This window comes from Cygnus olor, chromosome 4, assembly GCF_009769625.2.
Source record: "Cygnus olor isolate bCygOlo1 chromosome 4, bCygOlo1.pri.v2, whole genome shotgun sequence".
In the NCBI taxonomy this organism is placed as follows: Eukaryota; Metazoa; Chordata; class Aves; order Anseriformes; family Anatidae; genus Cygnus; species Cygnus olor.
In genome coordinates, this window is record NC_049172.1 from 35,978,993 (window position 1) to 36,006,269 (window position 27,277).

General features: G+C 39.5%; 1 long non-coding RNA gene across 2 annotated transcripts; it reads left to right on the forward strand.

The window, feature by feature from the left end:
• Nucleotides 1–1,386: 1,386 nt before the first annotated feature.
• Nucleotides 1,387–27,277, forward strand: LOC121068997. Of its 2 annotated transcripts, none has more exons than XR_005819187.1 (3): nucleotides 1,387–2,519; nucleotides 20,275–20,631; nucleotides 26,728–27,277. It is a non-coding gene; the product is annotated as an uncharacterized LOC121068997 (long non-coding RNA). The 2 variants fall into 2 exon arrangements; XR_005819186.1 differs by lacking the exon at nucleotides 1,387–2,519 and adding an exon at nucleotides 19,752–19,946.

Consider the following 27,277-nt stretch of genomic DNA (forward strand, 5'->3'; position numbering starts at 1 on the left):
TATTGTAGGTCTATTGCTACGGTTTTGAGAGATTTCATTGAAAGACTGCTTGCTGGTGCAACCACTTTTTGAACAAAATTGTCTTTACTTGCTTGGAATGGAATTTAGGAATTAAACAGACTAAAGAAAAATTTCAAGGCCAGGTCAGACAATCTTGTAAATCTTCAGCCATTACTCTTTAGAGACAGACTGAAACGAATACCACACAAATTGTTTCATGGAAGATCTTCAAGTAGAGCCTGTTTATTTTCTCTTTGGATAACTGGGACTTCTTCATCTTAATCAAATCTTTGTCTATGGCACAAGTCTTTCACCTTTCCTGCCATAAACCAAAAAATTACCATTTTTTTTCCAGCTGTACCTTACTCTACAAAAGCGAACATGCACAATCTGAAGACCTACTACTAATGTAAAAAAAAACTATCTTTGAGCCGTTGCACAATGAAATATTAGGCAAACGCAGAAATGGAGGACTTTGCATCCAAGGAGTCTGGTTGCAGCTGTGCTTGAATTAATGCTGTTCAGTGGTACAGTGAAAATGATCACTTGTTAACACAAAATCTGAAGCTACATTTTTAGTTCAATATTTTGTTTAATCAAAACTGCTCACACAATATGTTTTTATGCACAAAAATTCAGTTGTGATTTTGGAACAATTTTTTTCTATCTGACCTCAGTGATTTAGCAGTTGGACAACAACATCTATTTTTGTATGTTTAATAAAATCTAGAAATGTTTAGTCTATCCATGTAAAGTCTTAAGAAAAATCCCCTCATTTTCAAAATAGTTTCTGCATGAAATTTCGATACATCTGTATGAGTGTTCTTTTCGGGGTTAGTAATCTGGCTTATAGCTGCCAATTGAAACATGAAGTGTTTAGAAAAAAAAAGTCCTGATTTAATCTGCTGTGTTTCTTAGAGAAGCATCTGCAGTTTGTTTTGTTGTAGTATTTAGATACATATTTCTTCAGCAAGCCCATCTTTCTTTCATAACTAAAACTGGTATCTAATTTTACAGATACAATATACAAACTGTACACAAGCAGCCTTGCAGATAATTTGGGCTGGAGATAACTGGATCTGAGGAAGATTATCATAGATATGTCTAGGTATAGGTAAAGCCCCTTAATAAGGGTAGGATAAATATTTTCACTTGCAGCAGGAAGCTAAGTGATAGTCTGTCTTTCCAAATGTTTTGTAAATATTTGGGACCTCTGCTGTAGTTTGCAAAACAGTTTGTAGAAAATATCTCCATACAGACACACCCAGAAGATTGCCAATACTGTCTGCTGTAACTACAGACAGGAATTACATTCTTTTCCTCTGTGCATGCCATAGTTCAGTTTCTGGTTAGTTTTATCTTTATCTTTTTTTTTTTTTCTCCCCCTCCTTTCTCCTTGTAAATCTCCCCCTAGTTTAGGACATAACTTATCAATAGTTGAGGACATACCCTCTTCACAAAAAGAAAATCCAGAAACCATGGATATTTTTAAGTAGTATCCGAACTCATAAAACAAAAATGGCATTTACTTATTCAGATTTCAGTTTTTTGTACATGAGGTATATCAAGCCCTACACCCCAAGACCCAGCTCCAGCAAGGGTGTCACCTCTGTCCATTACAGGCCAGTCACTGGGGCATCACACCAGTTACACACCAGTTACAGTACCTGTGACCTCTGGCTCTGGCCCCAGAAAACGTGTACTGGTTAATGAGGCACACCTGGTGGCACTGCCCACCTGCTTCTCAGTATCAGATACAGGATCACAAATGTAATAGTCATAAGAGCAATAGAAGATTTTGGAATAACCTTTTTTGTATTATTATTTTTAAGACTTTTTTGAACAACTTGTTGGAGTGGAGATGTACAACAAATTACACAGCACCATATTTATTAGCATAGATAAGAAAGCATGTTATCTTGCATGGGCTATCCCTGGTGTTAGTTTAAAAAAAGGTAAAGAGGCTGCTGCTGTCCTCCCCTGAGGAGCCAGCCCCCTCAGCAATCAGTGTGACTCGCACCACCTGGCACCCTGCCACAGAGCAGCCACTTGGCCTTTTGAAGAGCTTGCTGCCACATCCCATGGCATGAGGTGAGCCACTGCTTCCATTGTTTTGGGTGGAAAAGGAGTAAAAACACACCATGAATTGGCTGAGGTAGCAGGGAAGGAGGGTGGGGATCAGGCAGACAGTTTAGCAGCCCCTGCAGGGTGAGACAATAGGGCCGCCATTACACGGGGAGGCAGGTGGGCCGCCATTACAGGGGCAAGGCAGGGCAAGGCAGACTTGATGCTGCTCATCCTCCTGAGGGTGAGGGCTGAGTTGTACGGCCACGACAGAAAGCTCAAGGTGGCATGTGGCTGTAGGGAAGGGATGGGAACACCTTGGGGCTGCTGGGAGCGGGTCTGGGGGCAGCCTTGGCCCACCAGCATGGCAGCAGCCATGTTGTGTCACGCCACGCGGGCTGCAGGGCTGAGGCCACCTCAGTGAAAGCACAGAGAGCTAACCTGCCATCTGCAAGGTGAGTTTGTGTGCAGCCTTGTTTGTCTCCTTACTGGTAAGGGCACAGGGTGGTACAGCCAGTAAGGGGTGAGGGCACCAAGTACATGCTCACTTTGTGTTTTTCGCATAAATGTAGTGCATTTTCCTGTCAGCTTGTGATGCCTCATATGATATGGTACAATAAGGTGGGTTGGGGTGGCGTGGAGAAGAACCCTGGAAGTTTTTCTTGGACCCAACACCCTTGTTTTTCCACATAGCTCAATGTTTTACGATTATTAACTTGGTTTATTTCTTTTGTCCCATGTTATTTTGAAGGTGAACTGAAATAACTGGTCTTTGCTTCAATAAAACTCAAACTTATCTCAGACTTATGGAACAAAATTATTTATGTATACAATAGCATTTTACGTGCTGACATGAATATGGAGAGCTGGTGAAGGAAAATATGAATTCTGATACTTAATCTCCTTGAAATCCTGAAAGTAGGGCTGTGGTGTGTCTGAAATAACTCCCTTACTAAGGGAAAATGTCTTACGTTGTTCAAATCCATGCTACCTGATTAGAATTTATGACTGTCTAAAAATGCTTTGTGGCTGAATTACAGTGCATGTGTGTATGTTAAACCTGGTGACTGTGGAAAGTAAGTAACAATGATATACAACTTAAAGAAAGATGATCAAAACCAAGAGCTGGTGTGACCAGTGGACTCCAATACATGTAAGTAGTTTGAGTGCTTGTCAACTGTCCACATGATCCTAATGTTGGCAGACTGTTGAAAGTGATGCGTGGGAAACTAGTGCAATGTGCTGATTTATTTTATGCTAATGGGGAAAAGTCCATATTGTTCAAATTAAGTCCTAAAGCAGAAACAAATCATCCAGCCAAGCCTATCCTATGGAGTTTCATTGAAACAGTTAGTGGTCTCTTTCGTGACCTCAGAGTTGTAAAAATTAAATAATGTTAGGGGGCTGCTGTTTTCAAGTGCTTCTGTCTGCTGAAAGTGGCTGAGATTCTCCTGCAGATGGCTATTTAAGTTAAAAGCCAAATGGAGAGATCACAGCAATTAGTGCACATTGGCTTCTTACTGCATCAGAGTGAATAATGTGGGAGATGTGAGCCGGGACTGTGCCGCAGTCTGTGTTTTTTTTCCCATCAGAGACTGAGTACCAGCAGTTCTTCTCAATTTAAGAAAAAAAAAAAAAAAGAGGGAGAACTTCTTCCTGCTTCACTTGAACAAAATAAAGAGATTATGCAAAGATAGACTGAAGTGGGAGGAAAGAAAAAAATATTTCAAAGGGGAGAACAGTCTACTTGAGGGCTCTGACTGGGTCTGTAGTACAATGTTTCTCCTACTTTTGCTATAAACTCACTCCCCCCGGGCTCATTCCGGGGAATGAAGCTCTCCCACTTTTTTGTATGTAGCCTGAGCCATGGAAAACCGTAATAGGACTTCAGAGTTTTTACTTACAATAACTGAAGGTAAAAATGATTTGTCACCTTGAGGATTTAGAATTTCATGGGGGAAAAATGGAGGCCCAAAGTACTTACGAATTCAAATTTTACTTTTTACAGAGGGAATTATTCTGTGTAAGAGCTATCCCATACCACAACACCAGTTTCACTAAAACTGTTACAACATTATCCAATGGGAGGTAGCTTTTCCATCACTCATGAGTGTCTGTGAATTTCTCCTTTTCTGGAGGTTTCTAGCTATCCAGTGAAATGACTTGGGGCAATGAGATTGCGTTAGAAGATAGTGATTGGAGAATTGGTCTGAATTCAAGTCAAGAAATGCCTCTGGAGAATGATCAAATACAAACCCAGCACTTTTTCCTTCAGGTCCTTTTCTTAGTGAGCATGCAAAACAATGGCAAAATGTTTCTGTTTCATGGCCAATGTTCAAGTAAACATTCAGCTTTTGCCTCCAGCAGATGGAGTGATATAAGTTTGATTGCCTTATGTTATTGAGTGACTTGTCGTTAGCATCTAGGGACTAATAATCTGTAAATTAGCGTTTATTCCATTGGTGCTGCAGTGAAAAAGTTTAATCCCTGAAAATTTAAAAATATAGATTGCTTTCTACACTGCTGTTGTAGTTTCCTTAAAAATGAGGAATGAGGAGCCTACAACTAATAAATCTAGAACAGAGATATTCCTCATGTAGTGTGAGGAGAGACTGGGAATCAGTTCTCAGTAGTCTTTGAGCAGTCCTGGTGGTTCTTGGAGATTCCTGAGGAAGAAAGCAATGTCACTCCTATCATCAAGAAGAGCAAGGAGAATCTGGGAAACTACAGGTTCGTCACCCTCACCTTGAGGACTTGATGGAGCAACTAATCCTTGAAGCAATGTCCAAACATGTACAGGACAAGGTGGTGATTGGGAGCAGTTAGCATGCACTGAAGGGGAAGTCATCTTTCACCAACCTGATAGCCTTCTCCAATGCAATCGCTGACTTGGAGGAGGAGATGAGAGCAGTGGGTGTTTACCTCAGCTTTAGCAAGGCTGCTGAGACTGTCTCCCATAACATCCTTGTAGACAAGCTGATGAAGAACAGGCTAAATAAATGGACTGGGAGGTGGTTTGAAAACAGTCTGAACTGCCAGCCTCAAAGGGTTGTGATCAGCAGTGTGAAGTCCAGCTGGAGGCCAGTCATTAGTGGTGTACCCTGGGGGTCGATACTGGGGCTGTGTCAGTGCAGAACAGAAAACTGTGAAACGTGTTCTGCCACTTGATGGCAGCTGACAACTGCATATACATACGCAAGGTTGTTGAAAGGACACAGAAACTGAATTGATGCCTGGAGGGGCAGCTAAACTACCTCAGAATTTGGCAATACAAATTATTTCAAGTAAAGGTTACTAGGGTTGCAGGGGGAAGCAAACTTTGTGAAGAAGAAAGTCTCAAGCTGACTGTAAACTCCTGAAAGAATAGAATAAATTGATGCCAGCCAGCTGTGAGAGCTGCTGACAAAGACAAGAGGCCGTGGAGCTGACCCTTGACACTAGCAGTTGCCATTGCCTGGCATGAAACCTCCCGTGTTGCTGGCAACAGAAAGGCTGGGAACAACTGCTGGTGCCACCAGGGGGTGAGGAGAAGTCAAGCTGAGCAGCGATTCCATCAGCATTTATTTACTCAAAGATCAGATGCAATACAAACCAAACCAGGGGACTCGGGGTAACAGTGTGTACCGACATGGAGGGGATTGCACTGCATGGGAAAGGAGGATGTTTGGTGACATGGCTACTTTACAGCTGGGTGGCAAAGCATAGCTATGTTTTCACAAAACAGTTGTTTTATAATGTTGCAAAACTATTGTGACCATTTGTTTTTTTTTTCCTCATGAAAATTGAAGATGAAATCGTGGCCTACCTACTTCTTAACTTTAATGTGCTTTTCAGCCTTCTTTTCTACGGTCTGTTTACGTAGAGAATAGGAGCACCTTCTGTCCCATTGTCCCCTCACCACACACACAGTTTCATTATGAATTTCCAACTATATACATGCAGGTCAAAACCATACTACTTACTTCTCCTAGACCAGTGAGGCATTGCATTTCTGTAACGCTTATACTACAGCACGTGTACTGTAACTGATGCTCTACTAATATCAGAGGAATTTTTAGCAAGCTCCAGTTGAATTTTATACTGGATTAATATGCTATAGCTTGTATCTGAACCACAGTGCTCTTGGTGCTAACCGTTTCCTTCACACTACCATTTCATTTAATGATTGTGGGAAGTGTCTTAATTTGAAGAAAAGATCTTTGAGGTATGTGTTCATGCACAGATCTATATAGATTTTTGGACTATAGAAATTATTCTCTACAGTACTTTCTGCAATTGTAAGAATACTAAAATCTTGCAGACACATACGGGCTATCTTAAATGATGAAGAATCCCAAGTGTGTGGAAACTGTCCTTCAATTGTGAGCAGATAAACTACTTGGGAACCCCTTCCTTTCCTTACTAAATGCATGCTCCAGTAATTGTTCAATATGTTAATATAAATATGGAAATTATGTGGCTAAATTAACCTTTCTGGAACTTGTTGAATGGAAGTACTTGAGCATGCTTAGTGTTGCATGAATGCAATTTTTTCATGCAATTCAGGATTGAAATTCAATAGTGTATTCTAAATGAGTAATAGAAAAAAGGTTCAATAATAAAAGCAAGTATTCCTGAGGCTCCTGCATTTTGCAAGGTAGTTAACTAACGTTTATCCCTGTTCTGTCTTAAGCCTAGCTGACAAGTTTTTAAGTAGCATTGCTAATGTGTGCAAAAGGTGATAGGTATTGGCAAGGCACTTCGCCTGTCTTGTATGAGAGACTACTACTACTTGTATGAGTGACTACTGCTACATCAGGATATTTTGCTGTGCATTCTGGTAGTATATTCTTTAAAATAGTGACAAATAACTGCAAGTTTCAAATTTTTACAGGAGAAAGTGACCACAACAGTGTTAGTAGTCAGGAAATGCAAGTAGTCACTCTTCTCTCTTGAATGTTTCAACTTCTGCGTGCAAAATCCGTAACTTTTTTTTTTCCATTGTAAGAGAGTCCTCTTGTGATGAATATCTGAAAATCCAAGCGTCCTCTCTATCTCTTCAATCACTTCTATTCCAATTTTTGTAGGATAATATGGTGCAGGAAGGAGGCAGCAAATTTATTAGCATTGGGCACTGAGATGCTCCTTTTAACAAGATGAAACTAAGCAGGGCTGCTTTGCCCTGTTGCTCCTTGGAGAGAAGTTAGTTCTTTTTCTTCAGTACACGAACACTACCAACAAGGACCCTGCTTACCTCTAAATTATATTGAGATGTTTGTGTATGCATCAGGTGTGTAGACTATGAGATGAATTAGAGAGAGTCTAACATCACCTAATGCTTGTGGAGCAGGTTGTTGATTTGAAAGAGTTTTATTCTTCTTCATGTTATGTGGGCTATCAGAAATCTGCTGGGACATTGGCTTTGATTCTCTTTACTATCACTTAAAGATCTGCCAAGGTTCTTGCTAAATGTTTCTGCCTATTGCTAAACTCAGTTTTTTTGTGTGCCCTGTTGGGATAATGCTAACTAGCTTTTGTTTTGTTTTTTTTTCCTGGGGAGGTCCATAGCCTGACGGCACAGGGATGCTAGTGTAGCAGGATGATTTAGAGGCTGTGGGTGGGACGGTTGGTTGCAGGTTGGTTGCATGTTCTGAAGACTTCTGATTTCAGCAGAACTGCTTCTGAACAGTTTGACGCTGTGTCAAGCATGGTTTGCTATAAGATCATAGTTGGAGTCCTCAGTATATGAAAGTACCAAGTCTTTCATCTCTCCCAAATTCCACTGAGGAGTCTCCTGTTGATGTCAGTGAATTTTCGATTAAGTCTTTATATGCAATTGAACGTCCTCCTTGTAAACAGGTTAATGGCATTCACTGAGGAGATAGGCATGTCGTTAAATGCATATGTTTTGCCGGCTCTTTGATAGGCTTCTGTAAGCATTATCAGATTTGCTTATAGATAAAACATACAGAAACATATTTACAGAAGATGAATCCATGCTGCATCACACATCATCTGTGTGTCTGATCCACCAGACCTGTGGAACTTGTATAAAAACAAAATAATACAACACACAGCAAATGTAAGTGCTAAAACCAGTATTTCTATATTTACACATTTCCTTTTTTATATTTGTGTAGTAGTTCTTTGTGGAGAGGAGTAAAGGTTGATAAACACTAGCTTTTAAAATTACTTCCTTAAAAGAAAGTTAAGTTAAATTAAGTCGTGGAATGACGTACTCAACAGCGCTTTCCAAATACATTTGTTAACCCCGAAAAAGGAAGCCATTGCAGAATGGAGTTGAAACAACCCACACTGGGGGGCAGTGTTGACTACTACAATTACTGTCAGTCCTTGTTAGCCCAGAAGAATTTCCACAAACTGGGTTTTGGAAAGGCTGGATGTGACATTAGTGTGACAGTAAACATACAGGCATGTGCCTCACATGCTTAGACCTCATATATTAAAAAATACCTTTTCTTTTCCTCCAGGAATGGTGTGGATATTGCCTTTGATGGCAAGTATCCATAAGATTTTTGTGAAATGTAGCATGTCCCACCTATCTTATAGTTCTTCTCATCTGGTTCAACATATTTGTAATATAGCTCATGTGCCATAAATGAGCATGCTTCCATTTGCAGATTATTTGGATGAGCATTTCTGCACTTAGAAGGAACTAGAAGGACTGTAATAACATGGATCTCAAGTAAGAAGGAACAGATGTTTTTTGTTCCAGCTGACATAGGTTGTTTTGATAGACATCAAATGTCTGAGAAGTAGCTGAGAAAGCTATGGAAAAAAAACTATTAGTGGTAATAGTAGCCATAATATAAGGGAACTTAAGCAGCTGAGTGTTCCCCTTTCTCATCTGTTTCCTTCCAAGACCAAACTGTAACATGTATCATGATCACACTTCATATCTTACTCTATCACCATACAATAGTCATGTGAAGTCACTGAAATCGTAGTGCTTACAACTGCATATCTCTACCGACAAACGGTAAGATGTATTTCCAGCTGATGAAGGTCTATCATCGCTTTTGCAGGGTCGAGACTTGTACCTGGGGATGCAAAAACAAAAGCATCTAATGCTTTGTAATGAGAAAAAAACAGAGTTACCTTCTGTAGCTCATGGTCTGAGAATAGAAAGCAGGAGAAAAGCATGAAATCCAAGGAAAACATTGTCAGTATGTGCTTATAACTGTATTTAACTTAACATGAGACACCCTGTTGTCCTGCAAATGTTTGCAGTCTTGTATGATCCTGAGATGTGATCCAATTTCTTAAAACTATATTTCAGTGACTGGGGCTGCAATACTGTAACATAACAAGCCTGTCAGCAAAGGACAAAGTAATGTAGACAGTACTGGGGAATTTTAGAAACCACTGAAAAAGATTCAGAAGGAAAAAAAAATCACTTAATGTTTGTGCTGACTACTGCAGGGCTAAGCACTTTCTTCATTTCTCCTTTTATAGTCTTACTAAATAATAAGCCTAGGCTAGAGAGATGGATAAACTTGTTCCACTGTGCCTATCCTTTGTGTATACCAGAGTAGTTGCAGTCCAATACCCACATAAACTGTGAAATCCATAATCACCTTATACCTTAAAACACTTTAAAAAGCAGACTGTTTCTTCTTAGTAAGCAATAGAAGTCTTACGGTCTGTTGCATTCTCCAGGTTTTAAAATATGCTACATTCAATGTGCTTTGTCCCAGTAATTAACAGGAAGAAATAGTCGCAAGAAACAAGACACTTGTATTATTTATGTAAAGAGGTTGAGATAAATTTCTCAGCTGGAATGTTAACTGTTCCTACAAATATTTTGCACCACTGTGAGTAGTTGTGGTATAATAATATGCACATCTACATAAAAACTTAGCAGCCAATACTACTTACACGTTCTCATAGCTGTGATGTTGATGGTTCATTTTCACCCTTGGTAGTGTTATGTTAACATGTCAGTGCCAAGAGCAGTTTCTCCCAGCAGCAGGATTCTCTATAAACAGAATTAAACAGAATTTGTCATAAATCAAGCTGGTTTTGTGTGTTTTTTTTTTTAGAAACCATTTGTCTGATTGTGATTTTTCTACCCTGTGCCAAGTCAGAATATTTTGAGAGCTATCAAGTAAGCAATGAAAACACACAGCAGATTTTCCAGGTAGCGCTTTATGTACTGTTAATGCACAGGGTTTTCGGTAGCAATTATCACCGTTAAAAGCAGAGGACGATTCCTTTTTCTTTATAGCTCGGTGACTGCAAAGCAGAGGTCAAGAGCTTATTTTTCATGTTTCCATTCTCCTGTTGGTTTTGGTTGGCATATTAGTGTAGGACCTCAAGGATCTGTATCCAGCAGGAAACTGATACAACACACAGCTATGCCAAACTAATCTTAACCACCTCTGCATGGCAGTGCACACCACCACAGCAGCTGAGACTACGCAGCACTGAAGTCACAGTGCTGCTGCTTTCTACAGACTCCAGTGTTTCTTTACAGCATTGCAGCCCATCACCTTGTTTAGAGAGATTTCGGTGTGAGGTAAGGCTTGCTTGCAGCCACAGAGAGTCTCTTAGATCTAGGCTTGACCCCAGATCACTCGAGATTACGCACCACTTTAGCTAACATAGACAGACTCCACTTCTGTGAGCCTAGTGTGCTGCAGATACTTCACGTTCTGGTTATACAGGCTGGCCTGTCTTCTAAGGGCTTGGTAAAGCCTCATGCAGTTACTCTGATGTCTGGGTACATTGTTTGCTCTTGGAATCTAAATAGGCATCTACAAGGTACCTCAAGAGTGTGTTCTAAAACAGAAATCTGCTGTTGCTTTAGACGTAAAATACCAGTTTCCATGAGGTCAGCAGAGTACAAATTTGAATCTCCAGTGTAGGTAGCTCAAAGGGGAAGCAGCAAGACTGTAATTAGTTGAGTTGTAAATTTAACGAGGATACCCGGAGTTAACATGCACTGGTTTAAAATTCCTTACCTGTTCAGTCTGGTAGATGTGTTTAGTGTACGCTCAACACCTTGAGGTAGGATCAAGTCCCCACAGAATATGTGCACGAAGACCTTCTCTTAAACCAAAGTGAAATTGATGGTGCTGGTGTCCATCCTTACCTTTTCTTAACTGTTTCAGTGTTTGTCCAGGAAATGGGATGTGTAAGTACAATACCTAAGAGATATAAAAAGGCATAACCCAGATCCAAAACAGAGTACATTACTAGGTTAGTCATTGTTCTGGACAAGGGTGCGTCTCTTCTATGTGATCTTGCAGGGTAGAGGCTAGGAGGAAATTCTTCACTCAGAAGGTGGTGAGGCACTGGCACAGGTTGCCCAGAAGCTATGGATGCTCCATCCCTGGAGGTGTTCAAGGCCAGGCTGGATGGGGCTTTGAGCAACCTGGTCTGGTGGGAGGTGTCCCTGCCCATGGCAAGGGGTTGGAACTGGATGGTCTTTAAGGTCCCTTCCAACCCAAACCATTCTATGAATCTTCCCCCAGATTCAAAGTGCTCTCTGTTCCCTGTATATAAAACTGGACTTCAGATGGTCACATATGCTCCTTTGGAAACACTTTCTATTCTCTTCACACAGACCCTGGTGCTAGGCTCAGACTGGATCTCCAGCTTTTCATGAGCCCTTAAGTCCAATGCTTTTGTCCTTGGCGAGCATACTTTTCATCCGTGATTCCAAAAAAAAATCACATTCTAGGTAAAGATGTCTTTTTACCAAAAGAAACTCATGTTCTCAACAGGATCCCACGTGAATTTTCTTAACCAAGTTCGCATTACCTTTAGCTTAGCAGAAGCTCTGTTCCCTTCCCTAGGTCAGAAGGGACAGATTTCCTTAGTCTTGGTGTAACCCCAAGTCTGCTGACAGTCTGCTTACATATTTCCCAAGGCTATCAATTCAGGTATAACATACCCCTAATCCTGGGGTCTGATTGGGAAATATAACCAGCTTTCACTTAAACGAGGCCTAAAATAGGTCGGAATTCCTTTGAATCAGGTGTCTTATCTTTGTCCGTGTGTCAGTCTTGTTTTCAATTCAGCTGCATGGATGCTAATCTATCATAAGCAGGACTAATTGCACATTCTTATTTTGCCACTGTCTCTTCTGTTCTTTTGTGGGGGATCCAAATGCCCTTTCAGTGGTGTTTGATATGCTGAGCTTAGCTGCCTATGCGTTCTGCTGTGTTGCCCTGAATTTGCTTTGAAAATGCAAAAATACAGTGAAGATTGATCAAATATTATTTTGTGGGATTCCTCTCAATTTCTCTGTACTGTGACACTCACCTCAGGTCTTAGTAGGAGCAAAATTTTGTTTCCATGGAGAGAAATTATAACAGAGAACTAAGCTACAAATTTCTTTTAATCTATTTTACTCTGTTGGGTCTTAGTCCTCCAGTTTGACAGGTAGGCATGGTGTCATGGAGGAAAACAGGTACAGTCATTAATAGCAGTTGGGGTGGCTGCTGATTTCCAGATTGAATGGAAAAGAGCAAGAAGAAATGGAAGGCTTCAGTCAACAGATCTCAGCTTCCAGATGAATTCAAGCTTTCTGGCTGAAATTCAGAGTGTACATGTAACAGAATTTGTTTCGATATTGAAACAGCTGTCCACTTCCTCTCTCTGTTTTATTAAATAGTTTGTGATCTGCTTTTTAATTACTGCGTGCACTTGCTTCACAAAGATAATACCTTCTTTATGGTGACTAGTTGTGCTACAAATCAGAACTAAGCCTGTACACTAGGCTTGTCTTGCAAAAAAATCTTTTTGGTCCTTTATAAACCTAGCTGTGAGCAATGAGAGAAGCAAATATTCTCAGACTGTAAATGATTCAGGACAACCTTCTTTTCCTTCATTATTTGGAGACGTGGCTTTCTTTTTGTAGCCAAATAAGCATCAAAGGATTGCAAACTTGGAAACTGTGAGTTATGTAGGATTATGTAGAATGACTACAATGAACCCTTTTATTATGAGAATTAATGTGGTACTCCTTCTGCAGTTCCCAATTCAGCATTTGTTATAGTCAGAAATGCTAGTAAGTGAAATGTTATGGGATTCATTATGTGTAATTTTATAGGTTGTAACTAAAACCATTGACACTCAATAGAAATTTTTAATACAGTGCTTTTTGTTATACATGATATTGAATATCACATGTATATCCAAGATAGTTCGGTCATGGTTGTGTTTCTGTTAACAGTGATTAAGGGCAAAATAACATTTCTGTTACTGCATAGTTTAACAAATAAGCTGCACAGAGACTGAATTCTAATCCAAGAAATATTTCCACATAAGCAATGAACAATTGCTAAGTACTTCAGAGCCAGCCAACACAGAATGACTGTACGCCAGAAAAGTAACAAACGAAACTCTGCTATATATATTACTGTATGAACCATTGGGAACATCATAATTCTGGGTGTTCCTAACAGGATGCCAGAGATCTTTCTTCTTTCATGGTGGTCAGGGAAGATGCAGAGCACTGACTTGCTGGCTTGTACAACTAAGAGAAAAATGTGATTTTTCTCCTTGAGATAAGCTGGAGAACACATGTTTTGCAAAAGCAAGAGGGTGAGGAAGATAGCATGGGAACAGACAAGATCTTGGATTATGTAACTCCCTTTTGGAGGAAGGGAACCCCTTAGCTTCAGGCAGAACCTTCAAGTCATTTCTGATACAAACCAACGTGAGCTCAAAGCCAAAAGAAAATATTTCTTTAAAACATCCTCAAGCTTTTAGTAGAATTATTACATTTGTAGAAATGGGTGATTTGAAGTGAAAAGAAAAGGAGCTCAGTATCACCACTTCAGGGCCAAGAACCTGGCAAAGGCTTCGCAGCTCCCCTAGGTGAGAACGCCTCGTTCATGTCTGCAGCTTGGTGGTACATTCACAAAGCCCCATGAGACCTGAGGGACCTCTGTGCTGGAGTCCAAGCCCATCAGTGGGGGTCATTCAGACTCAAATCTTCCTCTCCCAGTTAAGCCAAGCAGAATCGAAGCAGAAGAGTGTCTGACCCTTTTCCCTACCGTACCACTTCTCGATCTGTAATAACTGGTGTTTGTTGGACCTGGCCTGAAATGGTTTGTCTGCTTAGGGAGAAAGTGGATGGCAATTTCTGTACTTACTGAGCTCTTAGAATAAGTGATGAACACACTGTGATGTGCTGTTGGAATGTCCAGTCCTGCAGATTTTCACATGACTTGCTTTTCCTACCCCTGCAGCTATAGGCTTACGGATCAGTACGCAGGCAAGTGTTCTGGGATCTGACCCGAGACCGATGTGACACCACGTACAGGAGATGACAGTTCAAATACTTGCTCAGTCATTCGTGTGTCACTTCGACGTGCACTGTGGAGTGTGAAGTTTTACAGATGCACTCTTAGGGAGGAAATAAAAAGGGTGTGACACAACTCCATGTTCCTATTCTGTAGTTTTTCTCAAGTCACCTTCATTAATCAAGAATCGAAGTTGGTAGCATAAGCTTCAAAAGGTGGTGAAGTAAAAACATCTGTCGGTCTTAGGAGATAACAGCAGTGTTGTCAGACCTTCAGTGCTGATAAAATGGGTTTTACTCTGTAGAGCTTGGAAGTCCAAAATGTAGACAGCTATTGAAGCTGGAAATCCCAGAGGAAGTGTTAGAAACTGCTGTGAAAACTGCATTTCCAGTAAAGGTGAATGTTCACCACCACTCAGTACAATGCCCCCTTCTTGAGCCACTTTACAAAAGTCTGATGTTCTGCTCCCTATAAGATCACTTACAAGTTCTGTTAAATTGTCAGTAAGTTTTTAACAAGCCTCTTCCTTGCTCCCCAAAGGTTTCTCAGTTGAAGTGCCACTGAACGTGCTTTAGGGCAAGTGCTGTTGGAAATGTCTGTTGTGCTGGATGCTTTCTTGGGCAGAACTGCTTACGGAGCAGAGCAGAGGTTAAGCAGCTGAGCATTTGATCCAAGTCTGTTGCCTGGGCACATGGAAACGGTACTTCCGACCTATAGGATGTGGGAAGGGATGAAATACACTTGGTAGGAGGAATTTCAAAGCTCAAGAGTTGAGCATAAAACTTGGAATTTTACTGTTAGCATAGCAAAGCTCTCATGCAGACAAACATTTGGCTTTACAGGTGATTTACCAAAAGGGTAGGTAGGTGTTTTCCTGTTTTCTGTAACATTGGATGTCCTCCAGGTGTTTGTTACAACTGTCAGAAGCTTCTTAAAGGGAAATGAAGAAAAATCTCTACTGTGCTTAAACCTGAAGGGAGTAGGAAGAGCAAGCACAGAGAATCTTGTGATAGCAATGTGAAGTCACTGGAATATGAAATGGATCTGTCCGATCACAGGTAAAGAAAAGGAACCAAATCCAGACCAGGTTGTGAAGTATCAGCTTGGCCTGGTTTTAACTGTCTCTTCATAGACCTTGGGCAAAAGTATTTGCTTTGGAAAACATTGGCAATGTTTACTGAGGTTGTTGTAACAGTAAGTCATTTAACAACTTTGTGCATCGGATTGGTAGCAGTAATCAATCTGTATTTGCACCTATTGAGAGGTAAAATGAAGTAATGGACTTGTGTAACTGCTACCAGTGAAGGAGCACACAGGATGTTACAGTGAATTAAAGTGCACAGGAGAGTCTGAGTAATAATAAAGTTAAACTGTTCTTCAGATGAATAGAAATCTGTATTGTAGGAGACAGAATAAAACACTGCTGTCCTCTAAAAACAGAAAATTAATAGAGGGATCTTCAAGCACAGAGGTTGTGTTATATACTAAGAAAGCATCCACTGCTGATGGCTGTGCTGTAGCAAGCAGTAAAAAATAATTTTTGCAAGAATAAAACTGCCTTCAGGCCTACATTCTTATTTTGCTATATAGGTAACGTGGTTATCGTGCATACGTAGAACACTTATCTTGTCCAAGCTAAAAAACACATTCTTCTAAACAGCAGTCAGGCAAACAGCTTCAAAACAGGCAGCCACTATGTCTAACCTTCACGCTTTCCAAGAACGGGAAATATTTCTTGCAGTGTAGAAAGCCTTGTTAATTCCCATTCATAGCAGATCCCACAGGGAATTCAATGGCAAAGTTTTCTTCTTTCTCTCTCTCTCTCTCTCTCTCTCTCTTGCAGAGAGACGAGAAAACCTCCTGAATGGAGATCCCTGTCTAGTTGGTACAGCTGTAGCAGTTCTGAGACTTCATCCTTCCTGACTCCGCACTTGCCGTGGGACTGGACTGGGGTTGCACGCTACCGCGCCCTGTGGCTTGCGCATGGTTGGATGTTGTTAGTCCCCATGAGCTAAATTCCCTGGCAAAAGTCCATTGAAGAATAATGGTGTAGGGCTAGGGGGGAATTCAGGACAGGACAAGCCAAATACAGTTGAGACAACTCTAGCTAAGCCAGAAAATAGTTCTGAGCTTTATTCATGGTTTGTGTTCAAGTGGATAAGGAGGCAAGTATGGTAAAGGAGCCATGAAATGAGCTAGTGAAGTTAGTCACCTTCTCACCTGTCCTTCTATCCTGAGACAAAGTAGCTTTCAGCTCTGTGGTGAGACTACTTGTTGAAGGGTTGCAAAGAGTCGGTAGGACTCGCATGGAAATGCTCCATCTCTGTAATGAGATGGTGGAAGTGTGGTACAGAGGGATGCACACACAGTGTGGCGTATTTGCTGCTTTCACTTTGTGCTCCTTGTCCCAGAAATCAGTACAAGTTTTAGCTTTAAATACCTGAGCTGCTTGCTTCAAAACTTGTTAGATTTTTGCATTTTCATCTTCTTTTGCTAATCAGTGGGAAAAAGGAAAGAGCCAGAGCTGTTTTTTCAGTTGCAGATTACCGGGGTGTGCTTTGCAGGCTGTCTTTTGAGGAATGAGCTGTAAGACTATGTTGCTGCTCTAAGTTTATGTATTTTTAGATCAGAGAAATGTGTGGTGCTAGGCAGTGTACCACAGTCATCAAAACAACAGCTATTACAAAAAGTCTTAAGCAAGCAAAATGCAAACTTGAAAACCCAGTTGGAAGCATCTATCAATAGACCACACCAAGCCCAGCCTAAGCCTGAAGCAAAAACAAATTAGAACACTCATCTTTCTTGAAATCCTATGAACATATTCTTAAAGTTTCCCATGAGGTTTCAAAAAAGGCATTTTGTTACGAATAATTTGAAAAAGTTTAGGTTTTCTGTGCTTTTTTTAGCCTATCAGACAAGTACAAGCCTACGACTGGCTACCACCCAAAGTCCAGATCATCTATAACTTGCCCACTAGGTTCTCGTTATGGTGTTCCTTGGAGTAAAATGGAAGTTTAGATACCCCTTTGCATATCTGCTATTGCATCCAGGGTGCTACAGAGACTTAAACTGCAAAAATCACCACTTCAACAAGCAGTATCTGGAGGCTGGGGATAAATAATAGCTTGCAAAACTCGTTTTCTGCTAGGAAGCCCTGCTGTGGATGAATTATTAATCTCACGCATGTCTGTCCCTTCGTGTCAGAACACCCAGTGCTGTGCATTAGCTGCAGACAAAAGATTCACTCCTGACAAGTTTCCTACCAGCTCCTGGTAACTGAAGAAAGAGGCTGCCCTGTTCTCCCTGAGTGGGTTGCCGTGTCCCCAGATGAGGTGGGCTGTGTAAATACAAAGACAGAGAAGCAGCATTTAAACTGGCTAGTCTTACTAGACACTGTAGAAAGGAAGGACCTCCAAAGAGATGTTTTGTTGCCTAGGGATTTGATGGTTTGCAGTGTATACATTTTTAAATAGTCTTAGTGTGCTTCAGAGAATGTCGTTTTAGATGGGATAATAATCCTAATAGGATTATTTACTACTTTGAATTGTATTTAGGCTTTAAATTGCAGTAATTTGGTTTTCAGTTCATGTAATCATTTTTGATAAGCGATATTCATTGTGTTTGTGTTCCTTAGTCGCTGTTAAGTAGCAATGAATTCCCCAACTGAGAAAGGGAAATACTGTTTTAGACTCTAACATTTGTTAGAGCGGAAAAGCGTTTCCTATCCAATTACATGGACATTTTGAAGGGAGTTTTTCTTATCAGACATTCCCATTGACAAGGAGGAACGAAGTCAAGACGGTAACAGCAAAGCTATTGCGGGTTCCTGAGTCAGGTCCCTTAGGGCAGGTCCAAATGAAGTTTGTGACTTGATGAATGTGATACATTTCAGGCCGTAAGAGCCTGGCAGTAACAACAGTATGGGAGAGGAAGTGAATTTAGCCAGAAAAGAGATTACAGATATGCAAGAAAGAGTACAATGGAAAAAGCACTTCATTTTCAAGCAGTCTGTGCAGTCAGTACCTGTCAGCATTTGAACCTCCTGGTTAGTCATAATGCAGTCTATTCCATAAACTCTGCTCACGTGCAGCTGGAGCATCTTTCTCTTCTAAAATGGTGTAAAACCTTGAAGCATTTGCCATGATTTTAAGTGAATCACTTGGCATGCATAAGGGCCTAAACCAGAAAGATAAATGGCGAGGAGATATATAAAACTAGGAAGCAAAGCTGCTGTGTGATTACTGTATGGGAGGTGTGTTTGTCTGCCTGGGTGGTTGCTCCTGTGTGGCAAGGTAGCAAGGTAATCCTTCCTCTTTGCCTTTCATTAATTACTAATGAACTAAAGAAATTCATCACAAGCTCATAACATGGGATCTAAGGAACCAGTGCTGTGCAAAGGAAAAGTGCTGGCAGTAGAGAGCCTGTTGCCAAAGAACAGAAATGTTTATCACAATTAAGTAGTATTTCTCTTCAGGAATCAGTAATGTTTGAGGACTGCATCACTCAGGCTGCAGAACTTGTACAAGCTAGGAAAAAAAAATCCTAATTCATTTAATGATAAAAGGACACTTTTTATATGAACTGTATTTAGATAGGAGTTAAATTATTCCATATTCCTCGAAATCAACAAATACCTGTCATCACTTATTTCAGATAACAGGTGTTTTAAAGCTAATTTATTACATCTGAAAATGACATCAAATGTATATGATAAAGGATGAAGTTTTTCTACTAATTTTCTACAGTTAGAAGAAATTTGTGAATGGCATTTCCAGTGTGATTACAAATAATAATAATAAAAAAGGCACAAAATACATCCATATATCCAAAGATGTAACAAATAATGTTTGTTCAAAAAGGTGAATAACCTTGTTTTCTTTCAAGGCTTACTGTGACTCTTTTTGAAAAAAAGCCTGTTAACTTTTCCATGTGTCATGCAGAGCCTTACTTAGAGAACTGCCATTCTGAAGATGTGTCATGATCTGTTATTCCAGTTGTCATCACCAGTTCAAAGACACTTTCCATTTTACTAGTGAGGAAGGTGTCTGAGCACGCCTCTGATTTATATGTCATGTTACATTCACCATCACAAGCTGTCAAGGAGATGCAAGAGGTATCTTTGTTCAGTCTATAACAGACTGAAAAGAAGTCCTCAGGAAGGAAAATATGAGGATGTTAATACCGACTCTTCTACCACTATTGCTTGAGCCAAACTGCGACACTATATGTATGAAAACACTGCCTTTGTCTCAAGAGAATCTTCCAAAAATTCGTTGTTACCTTAATAAAGCAGACACCTCCTAACTATTGAAAAACTGAGGGAGGAATTTTATGCATAACAGCAAAAGGGAAATTCACTGGGCTGTGTCCACAAAGCATATGGCTGGGTCCGCAAGTGTTTCTTCAATGCTTATTGACCCTGTGCAGTATCCTGTGTACATGGCTTCCAAATCTGTGCTTCCTCTTGCTGGTGGGTTGTGTGAACTCAGAGCACACCTTTGTGTACTCATGGTTCTGTGGTTAGTCTGTGCAGCAGTTAGTTAGCTTCTCTCTGCACTTGCCACGTGTGTGCATGTGAGGTTTGGTTCAGTCTGTCACTAATGCTCGGTTCACGCAGGAGCGAAGGTAGTCTGGATTTCAAATGGTAGAAGGCCTGTGTTTCCACAGTGTTTTTGTAATGTATTGCTAACAAAACCTTCCACTTGAGACAGGAAATGCAAAGGGATTTCAATTTTTTTTCTACATCCTGTTTATAAGCAAGCATTAAGTATGCTTATAGGGGCACGCTGCAGCTAGAAAGGAAAAGCTTAACACCAGTGATTTGAATCCCAGAGGAACCCTCTGAGAATAGCCATGCATATTGAATACATTAAATGACAACCAGCTCTTACGTACCTGCATGAATGTGATGTTGCAAGTTATTTCTGACAGTATTCTTTTTTTCTCTTTTTAGGATTTACTGTGTGAGGCCATTGTCCTACAAAGTTTTCTGGAGATGAAGTCTTCTAGAGGGAAGCTCTGAGAAATGTCAGTCATTCCTGAATGATTACTGGCTCAGATTTCCACCCTAAGCTTTCATCCATCACGCAGTACAGAGCAATCTGTCGGCCTGTTCACAGGAGACAAAAAGGTAAAAGTAAAGAGATAATGATGGCAAGACAGTTCCCTAGCTATCACTTTAAAGCAGGTGGAAATTTACTGTTAAACCTACCTATTTACAAGTGATAATATGATTTTGAAAATACAGTCCTTTTTGCTGATTTAGTAAAAACTAGATGCAAATTAGCATTTTGGATCCAATTCTGGCCAGGTAAGTACACGCATATCTTTGTATACATCATGTTATATGTCAGTAATGCTCTTTATTTCATTTTTTAGTCAATAATTATTTGAAATTTTTACATACACCAAGCTTAATCTTCATATAAAGATACAGAATGTTGTTGGTTTAGCTCCTGCTCTTTCAGACAAATGTATGCATTTGATTAACATAATTGTATGAGATGGAATAATTGGCTTATCTTTTAATAAGTTTTCTCTTTGTTACTTTCATGTGTGGTAAAAAAGTAGTGGAGTGGGTGCTAGAAGCTGTGATGTTCTGGAGAGGGAGCTGTTTTTTTTTTTTTTTAAAGTATTTCACGTTGGTTGCAGGAAAGGGTGCATTGTAACAAAAATATCTTTAATAGGTTGTTGGAATGATTAATATAAATAATTGGATTTAAAGGGAGTTTTCGAAGCAAAACATCACTTAAATAGGAAGGAATGGGAAGGAGATAACAAGGAGATGGTAGACTAGAAAAACGTCTTTTTGAAAGCACAGGAGAATTCTGCTAGGCCGGAAAACACGCAGTTTTGTTTAAAGACTTCAGGAACATAGTGTCCATAGTAAAGTTGATGATTACAAATAAAAATACTGTAATTTAGAGAGAGTCACTTGCTTGTGAAAGCAGTGAGCTTGATTATTTTTACCAATGAAGTGGTGCAAGGCAGGCCTAGACTATATAAAGTTAGAACTGATCGATAAACTTACTACTACAGTAGTGACTCTAGCTTCAAATAAGTATTTCATGTTTTTGTATCCAATTGTTTCTGTGCCAAATTGAATTCTCCCAGGGTAAGACAGGATGATGCAGTTTTCTGGGTGGGTGTCAGTATTACCATACCCAGTTCATAAGTGGATTTGATGGGAAAAGCTGCCGAAGAAATACAGGGAAATATAGGGAATATAGACAAAGTACTGGTGAGAACAGTACTAATTTTCCTGAATTAAGTAACTAAACAAATTTATCATAGAGATTACATAAGGAATATTGCTACTTTTCACTGTTGCAAAGACAAAGACCACAAAAAGCCAAGTGTCTTACGGCTGTTTCAGCTGCTCAACTAGTAGATAAATATCCCCATGAGTGCTATGTAATAGATCTTATTTATTTAAAAAAAAAAAAAAAAAAGTATGCTTAAGCTTTAGATGTTTTTAAAGAACTGTCAAAGCATTTTCCTCACTTCATTCTCTTTTGCCTCACCTTTTCCACTTGCCTACACATACGTTCCTACAACTGAATGTACGGTATAAACTTGAAATACAGCAGACCCTTGCAATATGCAATAGGCCTTTATGATGCCCCACAGCTCAGAGAGGAAATATTCAAACTGTGAATTGGAAAAGTATACTTATTGTCATAAAATCAGCATACATAATTCTGAACTATACTTGACTATAGAAAACTTACTACATTTTATTGCTATACAATCTATGTGCTGTGAGGCTAGGGTTAGAGGAAAAAAACGAACTTTTAAAATAATTATTATATATTTTTTCCTTCTTAGCTGTTTTGGTTGTTTTTCTTCTGTTTCAGTCTTAATCAGTCATGTTTCACATGTGGAGCAGTTCTCCTTAGCAGAGTTTTAATTCTCTGTTCTCCCTGAGAACAGATGAAAAACTTGCACATATTGAAAAAGAAGCCAATGAGGGAAGTAACGTGTGGCACGTAGTTTTCTAATAACCTGTCAGACAATAGGGACAGAGCATTTTTTGAACTCCAAAGTGTGTGCAGGGGGGTGTTAACATAGGACTCTCATAAAATGCTTTGGACATGATAGATGGCTGATCTGTGGAGAACCGGCAAGGCCTGAATTGCCACTGACAGGGAGTTGGATGCATAGATGTGAATAGTGTTAATCAAGTATTTGCCAGTTTGCAGCTGTTTATTTTGCTAGTTTTTAAAACCTGTGTTTTAATCTCAAAGTTTGGAGAAAAGAAACAACCATGGTCTTTGCCTTGGCCATGAGTGTTCCTAGTTGAAAGTCAGAAGTCTACAGATGGTAAATGGTATTTCAGGAACTTAGCACAACTTTACAGGATTGCAGGATTGTGCATCTTTATGGCTAAGATATTTGAATTGGTACTTAGAACCGATACTAATGTAACATGCAAAACTTTTTCTGGGATTAGATTTATACTTTATATATTCTACTAATTCACGCACTTCAAAGATATCATGATCAGAACATAAAACAAACAAAACAGCTGTCGTATGCAAAATATAGGTTTTGCTGTATGATAAGCCTGCAGCTCAGGAAGCCTAACCAGAACCTAAGAATAATCTGTCACTCACAAAAGCACAACACAATTACAAAGCAGATAAGGTGAGCCACTTGGGAGAGTATATACCTTCTGAAGCTCTCTCTGAAAGATAAGCGTTTGGGTCAGCTACCTCTGAGTTTAAAACAGATGAAAACTTAACCACAAAGTGGCCAGCATATTAGACCAAAGGAATTAATTATGAAATTTGCCTGGTAAGCAGTTTCTAAATGTCAGTTCCTTGTGTAATGTGATAAACTTGCACAGACAGAAGTCTGTTGAGCTGTGCAGTAATTAACATGCCTCAATAGGCTTGATTCTTGAGGTTTGTGTTTTCCAGCTTAAAAACTTAAAACTTTAAAAGCTTAAAGTTTTTCCTAACATATACAGCTCTTATGGTTTTATTCTGTCATAGGGAAAGACTTCTTGCTAACATTCAAGAACGTTTTTGACTTCAAACTGTGTCAGGTGGCCATAACAACAGCTCTGAAATGAGTTCACTTTCTCAATCAACTAAGCACTTAGTCATGCAGCTTCAGTGAGAGCTTAAGTTACTTGCATTCAAGCTGTCTTTCATGAATAACGAACAGCTGCCAAGCCATTGCCAGGCTTGGTGATCTTTAAAGAGACATGGCTGCATTCTGTCAGTGGATGCAATTCTGACAGATCGGACAGACCTGCTTCAGAAGTAGAAGTGTCTCCTCTTTTTCAGTTCTTTTCCCCTTTTTCCAAACGTATTACAAGCATTAATGCTCTGGGTTGATATTAATAGAATAACTTAAACTGCACAAAATATTTAAAGATTGTTTTTCCAGACTTCTGTCTCAGTCATTGATGTTGTAGCAGATTGCATCAGGTTCTCCTAAGATTAAGCTGTCCCCTCTGCTCAGACAGCATCAAGTAACAAGACAGCTTGAAAAAATCAGCTTACGTTGCTAGTGGTGATGAGCAGTGAGAAACATGCTAACAGAAAGAACCATGCATTAGTCAAAGTCCATGAAGTACTCTTAGAAAGCAGCCCAATTACCAAATGAAACAGTACAATCACCACTCAAAAAAAAAAAAAATCATTTCCTGCATGTCCATCTTTGCAAGCCTTGTCAATGACTACTAGCCAGGTACCATCTTGATAGCCTGGTGGGAAATGAAAGCAAAACCTGGGTACCACTATTAGTAAGTGTGTATAAACTCATCTGTACTGCTGCCCCGGTGGCTGTAGAAGACTGGTGTGGTCTCCTTCCCTAAAGAAAACAGTTTGTGATATAAACTTCTAATGTGCATGGTACATACATCATTTAAAAATAGCCTTTTTTTTTTAATCCATACACTGGACAGAAAAAGGAAGGGTAGGGTGTTCAGGTAAGTGTAACTCCTTTACTTGTTCCACTCAGCTGTATATTTACAATCAGTTGGCAGAGTCATCTTAATAAAATTAGCTGAGTATCAAGTGGAAGTGGCCACAAGATGCTCTTTGGTTTTGTGTTAACTAGAAATGGGAATATCAGATGTACTACTAGAAAAAGAAATAAATAGTGGTTACATTAGAAATATGATAAAAGTGACAGTAAAAATGTCTCTGAACCTGGAACATTGATTGATATGGAAAAAGCAGTGAGATGTAAGTAGATTTAATCAGAGACTTGGATAACTTAGATAACATTTAGATTTCAAAATATTTCTTCAGTAAAAAACAGGTTTGGCCATGCTATACCAAAACTAATAATAATTTCCTGGACTGTGTGATGATCTTCACCCCGTTAACTTTTTTCTTTTCCCCAGCAGACACACTGGGGGGAGAGGAGGGAATATCTTTCTACTGTTCTATGTATGGCTCCTATTTACTTTGTCTGTGGCATTTTTGGAGCCCTACTCAAGGTCCAGTCTTGTTTGCAATGTAAACATGAATAAGGGTAGTTTAGCAGTCTGCCTCATTAATTCTGTCAAGATGAATTTAAAGCCTAGAAGAGAAATTCAAAAGATTTGCCCTTACTGTGGCAACCATACATAAAACTAATCACAATACAACTGGAGAGAGCATTACATGGCCAGCCCTGTCTCATTTGTCTCCAGAAACAGTGAAGCCCAGAGAAACAAGTCAAACTAATGTTACTTGCAAAGTTCTAAATTGTCTTACATCACTGTTTTTAGCAAAAATATCAATGTTGTGGTGGCACTTTTTCCTCAGGAATTCTGCTACCATGTAGACTTAATTCTGCTACATGTAGACACAGGCTGACTGCTAACAGGGAACTAGAGCACTGAATCGTTATCCAGCTCAGTTCTTTATTTGTTAAGGCAACTTGACCTTGAGTCAACTTTTTGTCAAAGAAGTTAGATATTCAGCTGAGATATACACTGTATGTAGACTATATTTCACTATATATAATTATTACAGCTTGATGTAAATTACACCTGGACTCTTTTCATCACTTTGCATTCATTCTCACTTGACAGCCAGAGAATGTTTCCAAATTCCCTGTTTTCCAGTGCTGTTTCAGGAACTATAATCTCAGTGACAAGGAACCCATATTCCCAAATATTGTATAACACCTATGAGAAAACTTTTTGAATAAAAGTCAAAGAAAGAAAACAAAATACAAGATTTTTCTAAGCAGTTACAAAAGAAAAGAAAAGTTAATAAAAATAGGATATTTCTTCACTTTAAGAGATTGAGCTATTCCTTAGTTTACCAACAGAGAATGTCTCCATTCATGTACTTGGGTTAGTCCTGCCTCCCACAGAGCATGAAGGACGTTTTTGTTTTTTTGAGAGGCAGTGGAATGGCAAGATGCTTCTTCATGTGGTGAAATAATCTATAAAGGCATTTAGAAAGAGACAGAATAGCAACACCCAGTTAGCAGAAATTGAAAAGATGAAGACTCTGGCAGCTGTCAGAGTTGATGACTGTGAGAGTTGGTTGCGATATGAATGACTCAGGCGAGGTTTTACTTCTGCAAATTACCGGAGGAACTTCCTTCACTTGCTGTTTTTACTTTCAGTTGACTAAAACATTTATGAGTGTGCTCCTGACAAGGTTCAGATGGAGGAGCATCATCAGTGGTTGATGCCTTCAGCCTATGTATATTTTTGCATATCTTTAACCTAATGAGCTTTTGTTTGCAAAGGTTAATTGCATTACACAGTTCTGTTCAGCTGTAGGCAGGTGGCAGAGTGGCCCCAAGAAAGGTGTTGAAATCAAACCAAAAGAAAAAATACTCTTTTAAGCATTGCTAAGTCTACCTACACTCCTACATGCAGGAGTATGCGGTTTTGAATGGACAATAAACAACACTCCCTCCCTGCAAGTTCTTGGAACATATTGAAAAATGTACAGCTGCTTACTGAAGGAGAGAACACAGCATAGGAAGATTTTATGGTCACCAGTTTGTCAATAAGAAACAATGACAAACAAATCCATTCTCTGCAAGATATATACTGTAAATGGTCAAATGTCAAATGAACTAAATTCTTTTTTTTATTCCATTATTGCAACAACAGCACGGTTAGTTAACTCCTTGAAATGTGATCTTTTGGCCTGTTAACCTTCTCCAGAATTCTCTTTCTTGCTTCCTCTTTGCTGTTCTTCTGCCCTCTCATTACAAGGGCTGCCATGATAATTGTTCTGAATATTAACCATTGCTTGGAGAAAAATGGAAGACAAAATTATAGTTTTTTTTTTTACAAAGGAAATTCCATCTTTTTAGCAAAACAGCCTGAAGTATTTAGACTGAAGGAAATACATTTGAAATAAATAAAGTTTGCCTGATTCAAATTTGATTAATGTTAGCAAACGAGCCATTGTCAATCCTGTATTTTTATTCACAGGTTTCTCAGGCAGCTTTGAAGAGGTCACCTTTTGCTCTGACTGTCAGTAAAGTATTACCCTGCAAAGTTGTGCATGTTAAGATGTTTGCAGTGGTGTATGTCTAATGGTATTTGTCCTGTGTCCCTAATTAGCTGAGAATGTCTCATGTGATTAGAGAGGTCAGCTCATATGAAACCCCGTTCTCCCTCTTTTTCAAAATGAGAAACATCTTGTGTTACTGAATTTGTTTTGAACCATTAGTTCAGGTGTTAAAATACTACGGGCGTGTCGCAGGGGTAATAATTGAGGCATAAGAAATGTCTCAGGGAAGACATCACTCCAAAATACAATGTGCCTAGAATTAACATCAGAGTGCTGGAACTGTTAAAACTGTAAAAACTCAGGAGATCATTCTTAGTCTTGCCATCTTTCGTAAGTCGTGTTTCCAAAAGTTGTGTGTTGTAGCAAGTCAGAGGACAAGATACAAACAATTTTCCATTGGCAACTGTTCTTACGGAGCCTGGGGAGGAAATGCCCATCAGGAGAACCACAAAGAGGGATGTAGGTTGT